Below are 7,618 nucleotides of genomic sequence, written 5' to 3'. Positions count from 1 at the left end.
CTAGCAAAAGCTAAGTGTGGGGGAATTTGATAGGGGCATATTTATGCACCTTAGTTTAGCTTGTTCTTGTGCATTTATAGTGTTTTTCCTTAGTAAAGTAGTCTTTTAAGCTAGTTTTATGTATTTTCAGGATTTAAGGGCAAAGTATGCAAAAGGATGCATTTTGGAGCCTTTTGGAGCAAATTAGAGCTTGGAATGGATATCATATGCTTGGAGCCAAGAGGATGGACGAAATTGAAGACTTGAAGATGATGATTCCTACTTGAGCAAGGTTTCCTAGTTGAATTAGGATTCCTAGTTAAAATGGGTGTCCTAGTTGAATTAGGATTCCTAGAAGAACAAAGTTTCCTACTCAAACAAGGTTTCCTACTTGAAGTAGGAAAGTTAAATCCCAATGGCCTCAAGTTGCAGCAACAAAGAAGTTTTCCAAGTCCAAGAAGGAGAAGAATTCCAAGATGAAGAAGGATTAGCTTTTCTAATCCTAATGCACAAGGTTTGCAGCCACAAAGAGGAGTCCTAAACACTTTAGGACACCTTATCCTAATCCTATAAGGATGCCATGCACTTTACCTTATCTTGGAGGGTTTCTAGAAGCCTTTGATGCCCTATCTTATCTTTGCCGTGGGTTTTATCCAATTCCCCTTAGTTTTTAGGCTTTCTAGAAGCCCTAACATTATCCCTAAGAATGCGCCGCACCCTTATCTCTTTTTCCCTATAAATTTGGCACTTAAATCATGATTCTAGGAACCTTATCTTATCTCCTACAAAGGTGGCGCCCCAAATCCTTCTAGAAGTGCCAATTTCTGCCACAAAACACTTTGTTTCTAGAACCCTAAAAATCTGGCGCCTCTATTCCTTTTCCTTTGGGGTTTCCTGCCTTCTAGATGGCCTATTCCTGATGGGTTTTGATTTCCTTGTCATCTTCAAATACTTAGTCCTTTTCCTTGCTGATTGAGAGGGATTTTGCACTATAAATAGACCCCCTTGCCGCACCAATTGAATCATTCACTCCTCCACATTCAGAAATTCGCCAGAAATACATTCCCAACCCTTTGCCGCAGCCATCCTTCACCATTCTCCATATTTCCCCACCTTGCCACACTCCCCATCCCTCCTAAACACTACCCTACCATCACACATCCATTCCTCCATACAAATACCACCCAAAACCTGTCCTTAGACCTTGTGCCGCAACAAAGAGGAGGAGAAGAGGGCTTGGACGTTCATGCAATTCAAGTTCAAGGTGCTGGAATTTTTAGGTGTTTCCTCTCCTTTAATTTCAATGTTTAAATTTACTTTTCTTTGTCTTGTACGTATGAGGAACTAAACCCCCCCTTGGCTAGGGGGGGATTCGAGACCATGATCATGCTTGCTATATGATTTGATTACCTCTAATTGTGTTTCATAAGTTGTGAATTCAATTTACTTATCTATTTGAATTAAACTGAATTGTGTGTGTTGGTTGAGAGTGCACGCTTAATTATCATGCATAAATTTAATGCTAGGATATAAGGAAGTTTCACCTAATCGTTACAAACTTATATTCACAAGTAGTAAAAGTTGATGATCTCAATTGCGTTAAGTAAATTCTTGGCATAAGTTTCATGCAATTCATAGTAACGAGTGCTTCGTCAATGCTTATGGTTTTCAAAGAACTTAATGATTCTTGCTTGTATCTCTATTATGCAATTCATGTAGGGAACTTGTGGGGAATGCTTTGGGTTGTCGTATGCAATCATCCAATTCAATAACGTTAGGAAAATCTGAGGGTTAATTAGTGCAATTCACGGTTAATCTGGGGCGTTGAGAATTCATGGTTTATTGAAAAGCAATTAGAAATCGTTTTGTGTTCAAGTATGGCATGTGTGGAGATGAACCCCTTAGCTAGCCTTCATTCCATTCATTAAATCCAAATTCGTTTTAAAATCTGTTCGTTTTACAAAGTTTTAAGTTTTGTTTTCAAATTCGTCAAAATCAAAATCCCCCTTTACTTGGAGTGTCAAATTAGTTAGAAATCAATTTAGTTTGTGTTTTTAAAGTATCTTGAGTCAAGTTATAACTATTTTCGTCCAAATTCTTCTCTAGTGCTCAAAACTGCTCAGAAAGTAGTTTTAAGACAATTTTGAGTGTTTTCTTGCTGTTTTGAGTCTTTTGGTTTGTCTTAGTGTTTTAAACTTTAGTTTTGCATTCTTTGGGTCTAGTTTGGTGTTTTATATTGTGTTTTTACGTTTTTGAGTCAAATCCAAGTGATTAACAATCCCTCCTAATCCCCGGTCCAGAACGATCCCTACTTACATTCTTCACTGATGCGAGAATTATACGCGCATAAATTAAACCCTCTTTTTGACAATTGTAGTATAGGTGCAAGTAGGGATCGTTCTAGACCGGGGATTAGGAGGGATTATTAACCACTTGGATTTGACTCAAAAACGTAAAATAACAATATGAAACACTATACTAGACTCAAAGAATGCAAAACTAAACTTTAAAACACTAAAACAAACCAAAAGACTCAAACATTACCCAAAACACTCAAATCTGCCTTAAAATCACTTTCTGGGCAGATTTGAGCACTTTGGTTACTTTGGACGAAATTGGGTAATAAATTGACTCAAGACTCTTAAAAACACAAACTAAAATGATTTCTAACTAATTTGACATTAAAGTAAAGGGGGATTTATGTTTTGATTAAACTAAATGACAGATTGTAAATTAAAGCATAAGGAAAAGAAGTAAACACAAAATGAATGAATCAACAACTAACGAAATGAGATAGCACAAATAGAGATGTAGCTAGAGATTCGATTTCACCATTGCTAAGCCAAGTCCATGCTTGTTAAGTCAGATTATACTCATCCCTCTACTTATTTCTTGGGTTTGTTTCACTTAGATATGATCAGCCATATGATGCGTGGACTTGATCAAATGTCCCTAATCATGAACCTAATTGTGATGTGCAACTTTGGTTCCTAATCAAGAATATGTAGTGCATAAGAAACTTTCACAAAACCAAAGGGAACACTCGACAGGATGTTTGCAAAACATTCCCTTCATTCATTCACATATCCACCAAGATTATGCATGATGTGTGCTTTAATCTTGGCTAAACAACCTGTGGTTAATTCAAATGATGATCAAGCACTAAAATCAACACACTAAGTCACAATTAAATTGGAGAATGAAACAAGAAATAGATAGATTAAATGAGAATTCCGAATTAACTACATGGCAAACTTTGCAAGGCTACTGTTGATGTAATATTCCTTCCTAATGCTAGAATATGTTTAATATAATGGCACAAGTAAGGGTGTCGAATCCACAGGGACTAATTGGACCTATGTAATCACTTGTTTTGCAAGAACTTCTATGAAATGAACCAAACTAATCAAATTAAGCAGATTTGTTGTTGTTACTTGAAAGCATAAATAAAAGAAGTAAACACAACTAAATGAATCAACAACTAATAGAATAGGATAGTATCAATGGAAATGAAGCTAGGGATTCGATTTCACCATTGCTTAACTAAGTCCATGTTTGTCAAGTTAGTTTATACTCATTCATCTACCTATTTCTTGAGTTTGTTTCACTTGGATATGATCAACCATATGATGTGTGGATTTGATCAAATGCCTCTAATCTTGAACCTAATTGTGATGTGCAACTTTGGTTCATAATCTAGAGTATGTAATGCACAAGAAACGTTCACTTAACCAAAGGGAACACTCGGCAGGATGTTTGCCAAGCTTTCCCTTCATTCATTCACAAATCCACCAATATTAGACATGATGTATGCTTTAATCTTGGCTAAATAACTTGTGGTTAACTCAAATGGAGATCAAGCATACAAATCAACACACAAATTCACAATTATAACAGAGAATGAAGCAAGAACTAGGTAGACAAACTGAGCATTCTAACTTAATTACATAGCAAACTTTGCAAGGTTACATCGAATCCCTAGAGGAAGCTTAGTTACAATTCATGTCTACAAAAGATTTGACATAAAAGTATAAAACATGAATGAACATAGAATTGATAAGAATGAACCCTTGAAGCAAAACTGATGTTGAAGTCCTTGAAGAGTTCCTTGGTGTTGCTTCTCCAAATGTGGTGCGGATGAAGTAGATTGGTTTGGTTTGGATGGTTTCTGCCCTTGGGAGAATGGAATGGTCAGAGATGGAGTGATATGGAGTGTTATGGCGTGTGACTCATGGAATGGAAGAAGAAGAACATGCGGATGAGGGAGAATGTGCAATGGAATAGAATCTGGACAGTTTTTGTGAATGGGGGAGAGAATGTCGAACTGAATAGAATGGAGGGGGAGAATGAGTGAGTATGATGGACAGAAAATGGAGCCAATAGAGTGTGTGTGATCCCCCAACAATCAGATTGGATCTAGGAGTTGTTTAACTCAGATGGCAGAGCATAATTCAGATGGAATGATGGGTTTCTGAGTGTAGTGGACGCATGGCTTGGACAACTCTGCAAGTATGTGTTTTGTTTAATCAAAATGCATGTGTAAAGTCTGCCACAAGGGAGTGGAACCTGCAAAGGTCAATTGGAGCACCAGAAAATGTTTATACAAGTCTGAAAATGGGAAGAACACACGTCATGGACAAAGGAATGGGTTGGATTTCTGAAATGATGGCTGCAAGGAGTTACTTGTTTAATCACAATGCATGTGAATTTCTGTAAAGATGAAGTGTAGAAATGTAATGGAGTGCACGGAATGGATGTTTGTGTTTGTTGGTGTCAAAATGGCTGAAATGAATTAAGTGATGGAAATGGGATTGTGAGGAATCTGATTTGGTGCAAGAATTGCATCAAATGATGGGATGATATGGGAACACACGGCCAAGGTTGTGACATGCATGTGAATGCATGTTTTGGTGTTGGAACCACATAATTGACTTCAACGTTTTTGCCTTGTCTAAAATCACCCAATATGGCCGAATTACATCTCTTAACACTTCACATCATTTCTGGAATGTTTTTACTTCATTTGCCTTCCCATTGATCCAAGTTCACACTTGGCTGCACACTAACACCAAATAATGTAAAATGCAACTAGTTCAATCTAAAACAATCACAAAAACGCCAAATAAGGAAGATATAAATGCATGCAAAATGTGACTTATCAAATACCCCCAAACCTGGTTTTTGCTAGTCCTCGAGCAAACTTAAAACTAAAACATACAAAACACAAACATCTAACTAAACCACTTTCGCTGGCCAAACGATTGCACTGAGCATGTGCAACAAGCCTTTGAACCCCTAGGTGTCCCTAGTTGGAGGAGTTGTGTCTCCTGAGGGCTTACAGTGATGACACCCACAAACATTTTCAAAAATCTGCAAACAACTTGGTTAAAACATGCTTTAAACAAACTAATAAGAACCAATGAAGATTTTGTCATTCATTCAACTCAAAAGATTGCCACTTCAAAGAATCGTATCAATTGTAACGTATAAAGATATTTCTCCATGTCTTACGACTTCAAAGTCACCATACCCAAATGCTTCAGATAGAATTCGCCTCAACTCTACTCCTCACAGAATCCACTCAAGTTTTCACTCAGATCTTAAGGTTTAGTCTCTCAACAACATATATGAGTGAAATTATGTCAAGGAAATCAAAATTCTCACATATGAAATCTGAAATGGAAGCACAGTTTCTGAGTAGATCTCATGAAATGAATCAAATGCTAAGAATATAGATAACACACACACTTACCATCACCCATGAATACATCCTCAATGATCAGCTAGGTCTTTCTCAAGATTGTAATGTAAGGCTTAGGTTATAGGTTATGAGAGAAGTGATATGAAATACTAGAGTTTGGGGCATACCAAAGTGTTCTTGAGGATCATGCTCTTCACTTGCATTTGTTTTCTTTCTTCTTTGTTTTTGGCATCCAGGCCCTATGTCTTATAATGAGGAGGTTTGGAACTTGTATCCATTTTAATTCTCTTCTTTTTTTTTTTTTTTTTAATTTTTATAACCCCTTTTTTTTAGAAGCATCTTCAACATAGGTGCCCTCGGTACATGCCACAATCTTGTTCTAAGCTCAATTTACCTTTAGTCTTCATCACCTTGGTATTCCCCAAACTATAAGGTATGGCTTGTAATGGGCTAGAATGTGGTGTGGGTGATGAAAGAATTGGGCTAAAGTGTTTGGCTGCAACGAGGGTGAATGGAGCACACAAATGGGTAGGATTTAAGCCTTTTAGTAGTTAAACATGCATAGCCTAACATCATCTCATTGAGTTCATTCACGAATGATACTAAACACATGGTATCTGCAAAGAGAGTAATTCTTAGTATCCAATCAAAATAGAAGTAATGAGATCATTTAAAGTGAAATTGAAAGAAAGAGATAGGAGTAGAAACACTTTAAACCCTCTCAAAGAAGCAAATAGGCTCAAAATAACTCACTAGGGTAGTCTCCACTATTCTTCTTCCAGAATTTGAGTATGGTACCTCTATCATCATAATTTCAGAAGTTATAGCCTTATAAATGACAACAAGATGCAACTCTTTTCCATAGCAACCCAATTGTTTGTTTTCAAACATAGTCCTCATATACATTCGTATTAGCATGCAAAAACACTTTTAACCAAAACCAACACCTCAAATAGGCACAAACACAAAACAAAACTTCCAAACCACCCCCAAACCTAATCTAAACATTGTCCTCGATGTTTAAAATTGTATGCAATGTAAGTAGGCAAAGAAAATGGAATGGTAACAAAATAAACACAACATAAAGAAAGAACACAAACCACACTAGGTTGCCTCCTAGCAAGCGCTTTATTTAATGTCTAGGCAAGACATGGTAGCTTGCTCATGGTGTTGAAAATTCAAGAACATCCACGACTTGATACACTTGCTCTTCATCCACTTTATCCAAGTATGGTTTCAATCGCTGCCCGTTGACTTTAAAAGAAGTGCCATTCTTCATGTTCTCTATCTCCACAGCTCCATGGGGAAATGTTTGCAAGACTTTGAATGGTCCCACCCACCTAGACTTCAATTTTCCTGGAAAAAATCTCAAACGTGAGTCAAACAAAAGTACTTTCATACCTTGGTGAAACTCCTTTCTTAGGATGGCCTTGTCATGATAGAGCTTAGTCCGTTCCTTGTAGATTTTGGCATTCTCATATGCCTCATTTCTAAGCTCTTCCAACTCATTAAGTTGGAGCTTCCTTGCTACTCCAGCATCCTTGTAATCAAAGTTGAACTTCTTGATGGCCCAATATGCACGATGTTCAAGCTCCATTAGCAAATGACAAGCTTTCCCAAACACAAGGCGATAAGGACTCATGCCAATGGGGGTCTTGTATGCTGTTCTATATGCCCATAGTGCATCATTTAACCTCAATGACCAATCCTTCCTTGTAGGGCTCACGGTCTTCATCAAGATGTTCTTGATCTCCCTATTGCTAATTTCCACTTGTCCTGAGGTTTGAGGATGGTACGGGGTTGCCACTTTGTGGTTGATGTTGTACTTCTTCATCAAGGATTCAAAAGGTTTGTTGCAGAAATGGCTGCCACCATCACTAATAATAGCTCTTGGGGTTCCAAACCTACAAAAAATCACATCTTTAAGAAAATTCAACA

The sequence above is a fragment of the Pyrus communis genome, chromosome 16, assembly GCF_963583255.1.
Source record: "Pyrus communis chromosome 16, drPyrComm1.1, whole genome shotgun sequence".
Classification (NCBI taxonomy): Eukaryota; Viridiplantae; Streptophyta; class Magnoliopsida; order Rosales; family Rosaceae; genus Pyrus; species Pyrus communis.
This window is presented reverse-complemented; position numbering follows the sequence as displayed.